Source organism: Tiliqua scincoides, chromosome 4 (assembly GCF_035046505.1).
Source record: "Tiliqua scincoides isolate rTilSci1 chromosome 4, rTilSci1.hap2, whole genome shotgun sequence".
NCBI lineage: Eukaryota > Metazoa > Chordata > Lepidosauria > Squamata > Scincidae > Tiliqua > Tiliqua scincoides.
Window position 1 is genome coordinate 93,025,298 of NC_089824.1, and position 12,970 is coordinate 93,038,267.

Sequence of the window (12,970 nt, forward strand, 5' to 3'; positions counted from 1 at the left end):
TGTAACATTTTCCCAAATGTAGTCACATACCATCACATCACACCAAGTCTAATATATTAAAAATAAAATACTGAAATGAATGGGGACCCACCGGAAATTGACCTGTGACCCACCTAGTGGGTCCTGACCCACAGTTTGAGAAACACTGGTTCAAACCATTTTTGCCGAATGTTGCATATATACAACATTGTGTACACCTGTGGGCCAGGTAAAAATGGGTTAAAGCAGTCAAATGCAGTGCCATAAAGCAGGGGAGGTGGTAAGTTTTTCCCTTTCCTTATGTACTCTCTTCATTATATAAAGTAGACCACAGCCCCACATCAAATTTAAACAAGGCAAGCACATGATTAACACACATGCACAGTTGCCCCAAATTTCAAGTTTGGTCCTTAGTTTTGTCTATGGTTACTCTTGATTTGGTAAGAATTCTTCCTTAATGTGAGAAAATCATGCTAAAGCAGCCTGTATGCATAGCTCTCTCTCTCTCTCTCTCTCTCTCTCTCTCTCTCTCTCTCTCTCTCTCTCTCTCTCTCTCTCTCTCTCGCATAATGCTCTACATGGGGGAAGGCACACGTGCCCAAGACTTGCTCAGACACTCAACCCTATTTACAGTTTGCCTACAGAGCTGAACTAACTGAAAGTCACTCTCTTTGCAGGAGGGGAGGTACTGTTTTTCAGAATTCACCCTCAACAATTCAGTCAAGTAATCTTTGCTCACAAAGCTAACCAAGAGACCTGCGGGGAGCATGTAATCAATCCTGTCTCTTGGCAAGGAACTCCCCTCCAAGGCTGCCATCTTGACTATCCTCTGTTATTTGTTCAGCATGTGAATGAGACAACTGCTTACACCCTAGAAAGCAGGGTTGTGCCTTAGAAACAGAAGAAGCAGCCCAGAATGTACACACATTTCTGCTGATTGTTTTAATAAACAGAGTACTGTGTAATCATATTACCCTACATTAAAAGTCTCTTAACAGCTTTAAGGACAGTAATGCTCTGCTTTCAATTTTTATTAAAAAGTAACGTGACAAAGTATAATCCAATATCTGTCAACCCTAAGGGTAAGGACCTGAAACCTCTGACTAGAAGAAGGATAAACAAGGCAGGTTAACCTCAAGACAGGTAAGGTCTAAAACAGAGGTGTCAATCATAAGGCCCAAGGGCTGATTTCAGGCCCTGGAAGCAATTTCTCCACCCCCTGTTGTAACTAAACTCTCCCAGTGTGATAATTGGACTTTCTCATATCTTGAAATTATGAACAGAATTTGCACATTTTCTCTTCTGTCATATGCAGGTAATGATAGTACACTATGTGAGAACCAAGTGTTTATTTCTGGGCATCATCTGCTTAATGATGTCACTTCTGCCCCCTCCCCCCAGCAGGCACCATGAATGTTCGGCTCACCATATGAAACAAATGTGACACTATACACTGATCTCTATCCTGGACCAAGACCATCACTGAAAGCAAAAGGGAGAGAAAAAGCAATCTCCTCTGTGCACAAGTCCCATCCCAGATGTGCCATGCAGTAGGAGAACTTGCAAGCCCTTTCCTTTATTTATTTTTGTATTTCTATCTCACCAATGTGACTGGGCAGCTTGCAACCACAAACATAACAACTTCAGAACCATTTATAAAACAACTACCACACACTACAGTAAAATAACCAAGCAGCATTAAAATACCTCAATATCCATTTCTATAGACATGTTTCTTAGGAGCTGAGGCCAAACCTCAGATTAAGAAGGATGAAAAAACCTTGACAAAAAAGAAAAAAAATAACTTTCTTTTCAGAAAGATGAAAGTGGACCAATGAAACTCTTTGGGAGTGAGGTCCACAATATGGAGACTACATGATCTGGGACCAGGTTACCTGAAGGACCATCTGCTCCTATATGAAGTGCCCAAACCCTTAGAAAAGCTTCTGAGGTGGCTCTACTCATTAGCCTGCCTCTGAAATCCAGTCAGCGGGCACAAAAGATACGTCCTTTACAGAGGTGAGATCACATTTTTGGAAAGCTCTCCCAGGAAGATACTGCAGGTGGCTGCCAAAAATTCTTCAATGGACCATGGCAGTTACAGGAACTATTGGCCATAAATCTCTTAGTTTACTAAACACCTCACTACAAGAAAAATTATGTCAGGTAACATAAATGAAATACACTTGTTTTCACTGAACCAGTACTAATGGTTATGGTACTGAGGTATGCTATAGTAGGTTGTGGAGATAGAGGTGGGAGGTGCCGAATTAGAGCGCCTTTTTTGGTGTGCCTCCATTATGATTCCTTAACAACCTTACCTTATTTCACTTATACTCTATGTCTGACCTATTTTAAAACAGCAAAATCTTCATGGCAAATACTATGGAGAAAAAGAAATCAGAAGATCTACCAAACACTACATCAATGTCTGAGGCTAAACCTTTAAGTTCTTCGCATCTCTGAGAGATGAATGCTTTAATTATTTCCTTAGGCTAAGATGGAGTCAAAGCAAAATCATAATCTTTCCATTATTTATTATTTAAAGATCACTGCACTAGTGAGGCATAGAGATAAGTACCAGAAATATGGAACATGAAAGCCAAACAAATGCTCTTCCCACCCTAAGTTTGTTTTCAGCCATTTCTTTGATATTATTTTGAGCCAAAATTCTTCAGGAAGATGCCCTGTCTGCATAAGGCTGAAGAAGAGTAGTTCTCATTCATTCCAGTGGGGCTTGCACACAAGAGAGGAGATCTTCTTGGAGGAGGACTGTACCTTTAGGTTTCATCAGAAAAGTGTATCTGAATTATAGCTGCTCTGTAATCCTATAACCAAGACAAGGTCTTCTGATGCCTATTAACTCATCGTGTTCCAAACCCATCATGCGCTACATATCTTCTGTAGCTGAAACAACAGTAGAAAGCAGGTTGTAAGATCTTGTATCTTCACAAATCACATGAAAATGACTCTTTTGTGACTTTTCTCTCTAAGATCTTGAGTGTTTCACAGAATATGAGTTTCCCATCACTTCTATAGCACATTTCAGTGTACAAAAGTCCTTTCCAACTTTACACTAATTTGCCATGCCATGAATCCTTTGAAATATATTAGACCAAGCAATAAGTGGGTTGTTGAAAACCACTCTGAGCCAATTAATACTTTCTGGCAGAAGATGTATTTGTTACACACCAGTATTCTGTGTCTGCAAAGTGTTGGCGAGATGTGTCTCTCTGAAACACACAGGAACATCTGCTAAGTGCATGTTTGATGAAGTGGGCTCCTGCTACAATATATGTGTTTGCCCTTAAGGTGCCACACTGATTCTTTGATCTTGGTGACAGCAATGTACTACCACAGCTACTGTTTTACAGTTGCACCAAAGAGCCATAATAGGTTAAAGTTCTTTGACATGCATCTGTGGAGATACAAATATGAAGGGGGGAAATGGATGTTCCTCATAGAGAACATGAATATATAATTACAGCGAACACACCCACTTCCATAAAGCATGAATGGGCTATATAGCCGAGATGTGAGCTTGGATCTCCTGTATAGTCGTTGAAAGTATTTGTATCTCACTCTCCTGTTGTTAAAGTAACTGAATAGGGAACACCAAGAAAGCACACAAGTACAATTAAAACAATGATTAAAAGCAACAACTCTAACTAATGCCTATCTAATGCCAGTACATGCTATAAGAGCAGGGCCTGCAAAAGGATTCTCTGGTTGCTAGAGTAAAACTGGGCACTGCCTCCCATGGCATGAGAATTAAGGGCCTCCCCCCCCACACACACATGACTCGTCTCACACAGCAGCAAGATAAGCAGCCAGTTTTGCCATACCATCTCCCTCCCACTGTCCACAGCTCTCTCCCAAAGGCCCCTGCATTTGTAGTTGCCATGGTGAAACTTCTGACATCGATTGGTACAGTGCCTTGGAATGCTCAGTTGCTCAGGGAACAGGATTTGCATTCTAGCTTCTATGAGGAGAGGGAAAGTTGTTTCCCTCTTCCCATCACATCACTGGGAAGAGGTTATAGGAGATATGGAAGCTGAAGGATAGGAAACTGCAGAGTAGACAATGAAGTGACAGAGAGGAACCTGAAAGGAAGTAGAGAACAGGGTTTGAAAAATAGGGGAAAGGATGCAGGAAACTGAGGCAAAAGGAGGATAATGAGGGAGCGGGCTCTGAAGAAATATCCTAGTGCAAGGGTGTCAAACTTGTTTAATACAGAAGGCTGAATAGCATTCATGATGCCTGCTGAGGGCCAGAAGTGATGTCAATAAGCAGGTCATGACAATAAGCAGGTCAGAAATAAGCACTTTCTTCTCACTTAGCAACTCATTAGCTGCAAATGAGAAAAGAGAAAATACTCAAATCTTGATCATATTTTCAAGATATGAAAGAGCCCAACTACCACGTCGGCTGCCCTTTCAGTAGTGATACCTCAGCACAGCTCGACAGCTGAGACAGCTGACAATGGTGCAGGAAGAGCCCAATGGCCAGATAAGGAACTTCCAGGGGCCACATCCAGCCCACGGGCCTTATGTTCAACACACATGTCCTAGTGCTTAAGTTCAAAATGGTGTACATGCTATGGTGGGAGAAGAGAGGATGGATTCAAGGTGAGGTGGTTCATTTTATACCTCACTCCTTGTCTGAATAGCTCAGAGTCAGTTATGGATGCCAAATGGTCTCCCATTGAAACAGCTGGTCTGCTCAGCTTCAGCAATAGAACAGCATTGTTTCTCTTCAGCTTACTCTCCAGGCTAAATGGCTAACCTCTGCAATGTGGCCTGCTACCGCCAGTGAAGCTATGCGGGAGGACTAATCTATTCCTTTGACTTATCAGTCTTTCACCAGTTCACTGTTTGCACTATACAGTCTGGTTTTTGTTTTGAAACAAACATTGCATTATACCCAGGTTACCTGCTCTCTGTACATAGAAACACATCTTCTGCAGGAAAACTAACCTTGACCTAATATTTTGCTTCCCAATATTTGACTAAGTTAACCAAACCTTGTGAAGTATCTGCATTAACATTAATCCCAAAGGCTAGGCTCAATTTTTCTTTTTCTCACTCCAGAAGGGCAGACAAAGCACTAATACTGTGCTATATATTACCAGCAGAGAGAGATTTATTCCTCTGAGAAGATTAATTCCTTTCTTCATTTTAGGGATTCTGTTCAGAAAATGTATGTGCTGTATAAAATATGGTGACTTGGGAATGTTATATTCAAAACCATACCTGGTGGCAGGTTTATTTCAAAGATAGCTATTTCCATTCAGATTACTTGAGGTGTAGCACAGCAGTGCGTACCTTAATCCCATTTTAGGACATGGTTGATAGCTACAAAAGAGTTCTAATTTCAGGTGCACATGCACTTTCCATTCCCACCCAAGAAAGGGAAAGAGGAAATTCAGCTTAACATATAGACCAGACACATAAGAAGGCAATGGGAATAGAATTTGAAGAAAGCTTCCCTCATTGAAAAGAGTTGGAGCTCCAACATTTGCAACTTCCCAAGGGATTTTGCAAAGCTGAAGCTTGCCCAAGGGACTCTGAAGCTCTGCCCAAGGGATTTTTTTTTTTTTACAGGTCTGTGAGTTACAATGATCTCCAACCAGCTGTACCCTTTCTGCTCATTCTAATCCATCCTATTAACATAATTAGGGCCCAATCCTATCCAACTTTCTAGCTCCAATGCAAACATGCCAAACATGCTGCATATTGCAATGGGGAGGGCAGTCACGGAAGCCTCCATAAAATAAGGGAATGTTTGTTCCTTTACCTCAGGGCTGCATTGCAGGTGCATCAGGGCTGGGAAGTTGGATAGGATTTGGCCCTTAGAGACTGAGGCTGCAATCTTATACACACTTTCCTGGAAATAAGCCCCACTGAACACAGTGGAACTCACTTCTGAGTAGACATTCCTAGGGTTGCACTGAAAGATGCACATCTAAGTACTTCTTCAGTTAGGCCATGTGTTCTATACTGAATTAGGGAATTTGGAGACTGAAATGGAAATAGCCTTAGATGGCTTCTTAATGTTACTCCAGAGTCGAACTATTATTGTATGCCACCATATCCTGTCTCCTTTCTAATTAAAAAACAAAAACCAAACTTGCAGCTTCATTATTGAAACTGCTTTCAATATTATTATCATTAATAATAAAGTTATTATTAATCAATAAATAAAGCTATCATTATTGATAACTGCTCTCCTTATTTGAAGAAAAAACCTGAATTTTATCTTTTTGGACCATAGAAAGCTCACTATTGCCTACACTGACTGGCAGTGGTTCTCCAGGATTTCAAGTGGGGTTCCCAGTGACCCACAGTGGGAGTGGCTGTCCAGAGTAATAAACTGGATATATGAATTGTTGTACAGGATTTGTACGGAAACCATGAAGGAAAATAGAACAAATAACCACAAACTGCATAATTCAAAAAACCAAGTACTTTTACTATTATCTTCTATACATGTTAAATATTTCTCATGGAAAACAGTTACTTGTGATTAATGAACTCCTGTTTGTCCAAAAGAGACCCTCAATTCAATATATTGTGTGAGTTGTGTCACTGCAGTCAACTATGCGGTCAAAGCAACTATTACTTTCTGACTCCCTGGAACTAAAGACACAGGGGCTCCTGTATCTGCAGGTTCCATATCCGTGGATTCACTTATCTGTGAAACGGGTCTGCGGGACCCCCACACATGCCCTCTCCAGAGCCTAGGGGAGCTCCATTCCCCTCACCTCCAGAGAGTCATCTGAGCCCAGCAGAGGCCACAGTCCATCTGTGGCCTCAGACTGAGCCTTAGAGACAAAAACACATGACTTACAGTTTTTCCAAAAAATTGGAATTCATGTTTTTAATGCCTTATAAGGTATTTAAATTGTCAATCCCAGTTTTTCCAAAAAAACTAGAATATGTGTTTTTGCCTCTAAGGCTCAGTCTGAGCCTGACAGAGGCCACAAACATCTGTGCTGGGCTCAGAGACTGTCCTGAGGCAAGGGGAATGAAGGGGGGGAGATGTTCGCCTGTATCCACGGTTTCACTTAATGGAACCCAGGGGCACGCCTGTATCCCAAAGCAGAATACCCAAAGAATTTTGGAAAAATGTAGCTCCACAATCAAACTTTTCAGAATTAGACTTTTTTAATAGATTTACCACATCAACCACCATTGTTTCCTTTCTATTTGCCTTTAAAGTATTATTGGAAGATTAGTAGCCTCCAGCCAAATAACTGGGTAGTTAGGTCAAATCACCCTATCTTTTTCACCCTGACAAAATAGCCACATTATGGTGGGCCCATCATTTCATATGCAAAAGACAAGTCCCATCTACCCAGCATTTTGGCCACTATTGCTCCATGGTTTTGCCAAGTCATAATGTCAAGGTCTAGTAGACTCTAGATCTAACAGGCTTATGGCTCTTGGCTCCCTGTCCTGCAAATCACCCTTGCCTGCCCATTTTAATCCTGGTAAAAAGGCATCATCCCAGTCCTACTTTCCAGACTCGCTCCAGCCCTACTTTCTTCTTGGTGTCTCCCTTCTTCGGCTCCATATCTGCACCAGCCTTTGCTTCCTCAGGTGCGTGCTTCTCAACCCCTTTACTTTGTCCCACATTCTTGAGCCTTCACCTATACACCATCTTTTGTTCAGCCTTCCTAGCATTTCCTTCTCCCTCTCACCATTACATAGCGTACCTGAACATAAATACTGAAAATCCTTCCGAGCCCCCCTTTGAGTAGCCCCCTTTCTCCTCAGGTCCCTTCATCCTTGTCTTCAAGCCCCATACACCACCTTCCTTCAGATTCTTCCTGGTCGCTTTATTGTTTACACTACACCCTTCCTCCATCCTCATTGCCTCTGATCTCTCTAGCTTCCCTATATCCCAGGACCTCTTCCCTATCCTCAGCCTGCCCTGACACAGTCTGGCAAACTTTAATTTCAGGCAGACTAAGAACGTACCCTTCCCTCACATAAACTAGAGTGCAAAACTACTGAGGAACTGAATATTCCAAACCATCATACCAGCCTCAGCCAATTAAGCAAAACAATGTTATGAAAGACATCAAGCTTCTTCTATTCCACTCCTTTGCTGTGACTTTCTTGTAACATATGATACAAAGTAAAGGGTGACATAGCACCATCATGATATGCATCTTCTCACTCCTACCAAAGATTTCATGCTTTATTTGCATTAGATGTTACTAGGAAAACAAGAGGAAGATCCTGTGCCTTATTAAATTATTACATAGAGTGAAAGTTTTCATAAGATTGTTACATTGGTTAACAATCTTGGCTAATGTAGTGCCAAGAACTGGCAGAGTTGCCAGCTCAGGAGCTGTAGGTATTTGAAGGGCCCACTGAGCCCCTGGCTTACTGTAATCCCCAGCCCACCCTTCCTATTGTATTCCACGCATATGAAAGATCAGCAGAGAGAATGGATCAAGGACCTCAGCAATGATGCAAGGGATGCGCTGGAGAAGGATCAGGCCTCCTGCCCAGGGTGGGGGAGAGATCGACTCCAGTGGACTACGAAATGATGGAGTGAACAGAGCCATATTTGCTGCTAATACACTTGGGCAATTGCAGAATTGAAAATGGAGAAAGCCAGCCACAACAGGCATGGAAAATGGAGGGCTTTGTTGATGTGTAAGGCTTATGTTAGAGACTGCTCGCATCCAGTGAAGCAGGATGAGTCACCAACTGCCAAAAGGCATAACGGGCTCTAACCGCACAGGGTTACTTTGTCTAGAAACACAACAAGAGTCACACTTCTACTTGGGTTAGCATTTCCTCTGCCCTTTCCAATAAAAGTTTCTGATAGTATTTTCAGTGGCTGCCTAGCTGTCTTTAGGTACAGTAATGTTAGATGCATGGCATTGCCTTTTCTTGCAGGCACAAGAAGACTTTCATTCACACAATTTTTTTTTTCTTTGCATGGAAGCTATATTAGTAGTTGTGTCTTTCAAAATAATTTCATGTATGATATACCTGCCCTCCTTAGGTTATTCTAGAACACCTGTATGTAAGACATTGGATGCTTCCTATTCCATCAAAATAATGTGTGATCCTATCGGCTACCACCACATGCTCCAGATTTACCGCTGGCTCCGGATGTCACAAAATGTGTTGTAAGGCACACTGGCACCAGCGGTAAGGATGCTGGGCCAGTGCCAGTCAGCACTGATGCAGTGCTTGAGCGCTGAATAGTAAGTTTCCCGCCAGCAGCTGGCAAGGCTTTTGGGGTGAAGGAAGGGAGGAGAGAGGGCAGACTGGGCCTGAAAAGATGGTAGAGATGGCAGCAGACACTGCTGCTGAATCCAAACCTACAATCCTATGGCATAAGTGGTTTCTTCCTAGTTTATAATATTATTGTGCTATTTTTTTTTTTACTCAGTACTGTAACTTTGCTTAATAAAATATAATAATATTTTAGGAAACTTCCTCAAAGAGGACAAAACAAAAAACACCAACTAGCTTTTTTTGGTGAGTCATTCACTTTCCCCCTAGCTGCTGAGTGATTCCAATAATTCAGTTAGATGCCAATTCCAGAAAGCACTTACTGACAATGCTACTATTTTCCAGAAACCAGAGGCCAACTTCATTCACCAGGGCAGCTTTTCATAATCTAATAGGGCTTTAGGGAGAGTTTAACAACAGAGAAGTTAGGGCACTGTGCTAGAGGCATCTATTGGTCACATCTAATTTAGGAAGGTTCACAGAGTCAGCCAGCTCGCATGAGTCAACTTCAGTGCAGTACATAAGAGGGAATATTATGTGGGACAAAAGCTTCAGTAAACTCTAAGGAGGACAACATAAACTTGCATTGTTCCTTATTTCTGTTGTTGCCATCAGATTTGAATACCAAGGTGAAGCACATTTAGAACTAATGAGCCCTCTTGGGCACAGGAGATCGGTACATACTGTCCCAAACAGAACACAGAGAGCAAACCTACACAGACCAGAGGTTCATTATATGCTCCAACTATCCCTAGTTTTTAGTACTTGTAACAGGGAAAGTAACAGCCCAATCCTGTGGGCTCATAGTTCTGGCAGAACTAGTGTTACACCAGCACTAACTACCTTATGGCAGTCATGAAAGCACTTCCGGCAGGGCTAAATATTTCTACTTTTTAATGCTGCCAGAATGGGAGTGTTTGAGAGTATTTTGGGATGAGAAACAAAACTGATCTGATAGCACTCAAGCAGATGTTTGGTATGAGATTGAGAAAGGGCACATTAGACAACCTCCCACAATCAAGGACAATCTCCAGCCACTGTAGCATCTAGCTGCTGAGTTCAAATAAACTATGGGCACCTTTGAACTTGGCAATGAAAGAAGCTAGACAAAAGATTAAGAGCCAACAACAAATGAAGTGTTGAGTCTGTTCCCTTGTTTGAATTTGAAAGTCACCACTCCATGTATGGGGTGTTTTGTCTCTGGCTTCTGAGTTAAGGTTTGGATTCCAAATCCCACACTTCTGTGACAGTCCTTAGAATTCTCAGTGCAGAAAAACAATAACATACAAGCAAACATTATTTCCTTATGCATATAGTGAATTTTTTGCCTTGGGCAGTGATTACATCAGTCATTAGTGACTCTTTCATTTTAGCTCCCTTCTTCAAAGCAGGATGGCCAAAAGAAAAAGAGATGTTAATTTTCAGTTGCCTAAAGCAAGAAACAATAGGATCAGCTCACAACAAAGTAGAGTTAGATGGAATATCAGGAAATAGAATTAAGGTATGAACAGGAGTATAGCTGGGGTTTAAATAAGACCATGACTTTCGTGTAGCAACAAAATTTAGCAATAACTTCTCTAGTTATCTAGTGTCTGGTGTCTATTACCCCTCCGTGAACCAGTGGAGGATAAGGCTACTATAAGTTCCCTTGTTTGGGTGACCACCTCCCCTTCCTGGTTCCAAGAGTTGAGCAGAAATTCATGCTGTACTTAAACAGTCATTGCCTCCGTGACTTAATAGATTGCCAAGAGAATCCTGCCAGCATCCCTGAACCGATAAGCCCCGGGGTCGAGAAATCTCTCAGGCTCCAGGAGGCTCCTGTTCCAAATTTTCCTCAACCCAAATTGTGAGAGATTGTTTAAGGAAGCTCCTTCTTTACCCCTAAGATTTCTCCAGTTACCACATTCCCTACTCACAGTGATTTTCATCTCAGGTACGCTGACAAGGTGCTAAATTTGTCAAGGCATACTGTGCTGCTGGTGGGGGGCTATATCCCCCAATGGCCCTACTAATTAATGACCCTCCCCTAAACTCCTGCAGCATACATGCAGACCATTGGCGGCCATGTGCCATGGCACACTGGTTGAAAATTGCTGCCCTAACATATATTCTCCAACCTCTCATTAGGCCTTTCTGTTTAGATTTCAGAAAATTACTTAAGCCATTTCTGACCAACACTGCATATATGCAACAGGGATCAAATGTGTACACCTGTGGGCAGGGCAGAAATGGGTATTAAAGCAAATTTATGAAAACCAAATGTTGTCAGTACACACATACCTCAAGCAAGCAAGCTCAAGGACTGCCCAGACCTGACAGTGCAGAGGAAGTCATAATCAAAACCATTACCAATTGCCATTCCATATAAGGAATTTTAAAAATATGGCTGATCCCTGCTGCTAGGACCTATGAGGGGGAAAAATACCTCCCAACCTAGATACTGAATGCAGGAAGGAGGGTTAGCCAATTCAAAGGTCTTCTCAAACCTTCCTTCTGTGCATCAGGCAGCCTCCTGTGTCACATCCTATTAGCTACACCGTAAGAAGCATCCTGAGTGTATCACAAGGAAGCTCATTCCTCCCTCCACCACCCATATGTTCTATTCCTCAAGTATCAGAGCCAAGACAGCAACTGTTACCCTGCACATACCCGATCTCATCTGATCTCGGAAGCTAAGCAGGGTCAAGCCTGGTTAGTACTTGGATGCGAGACCGCCTGGGTATACCAGGTGCTGTAAGCTTATACCATAGTCTTTTGAGACTGAAGTTGCCAACCAGAGCCAAGATACCCCCACCAATCAGGGCCAAGACACCCCCACCCAGTGTGGTCTGCCACCCAATACCACACCCCATCTGCTGCCGCCACCACCACTACATGCATCCCGCCCAAACACCTGGGCAGAAGAACCCAGTCTCCTTCCTGATGTGTTTATGGCAGCTGCATTGTGGCAGGCTGAAGGGAAGCAGTAGCAGACTCAGCACAAACTGCACCTCAAGTCTGCCATGCCCCTCCCCCCCTCCGCTGCTCAACAGGAGCCCCATCATTCACATTATGGACAGGCCAACCAGGCTAAAGGTAAGTAGAGGAACAGGTTTGTGTTGTGAATTGTTCAGTGTAGTCAATAATGGATTATAACTGGGGAATGAAAGTATTGGTACAAATCATAATTAACCTGTCTATTTGTTATGCACAAACACAAATGTTACTCTTTGTGCGTTCTAAGGAAAGCTCTAACGGAACAGAGCGCTAATGACATAGTTGGCAAAGCCTACACAAGAGTGGAGCTGATGGATCACAGAGGGCAGACCTATGTAAGTGTTGAGGGAAACAGGTTCTGCCAGTCATGACAGGGTTGTCTCAAAACATTTGTGTGCATGAGGCAAATCCAAAAGGCACATGTGTCCACATCTGGTGACAAAAACACAGCAGTGAAATCATTAACAATTTGCTGCCCTTCAGTGATGCCCCATCTCTGCAGTTTGAGGCATCAGCCTCACTCTCTCCCTCATGGCAGCAAGGGCTGCATTCTTTGGACTTATCTTGATGGGGATGGGTTTCAGTTTATCCTTGAACATGTGCCACTATTGTATAACTGATTTAAAATAGTAGGGGGCATGCTCAATGTCAAAGTGGCCATGCAGGGATTGCAACAGAAGTTGGTCATGTGGGGCACTAGGTGAGGGCCCATGAGAGGATCCCTAAACCCTCAGTGCCACTAGCAGTGCATAATG

General features: G+C 42.6%; 1 pseudogene; it reads left to right on the plus strand.

The window, feature by feature from the left end:
• Window positions 1-11,862: 11,862 nt before the first annotated feature.
• Window positions 11,863-11,979, plus strand: LOC136649902 (5S ribosomal RNA; annotated as a pseudogene).
• Window positions 11,980-12,970: the final 991 nt, after the last annotated feature.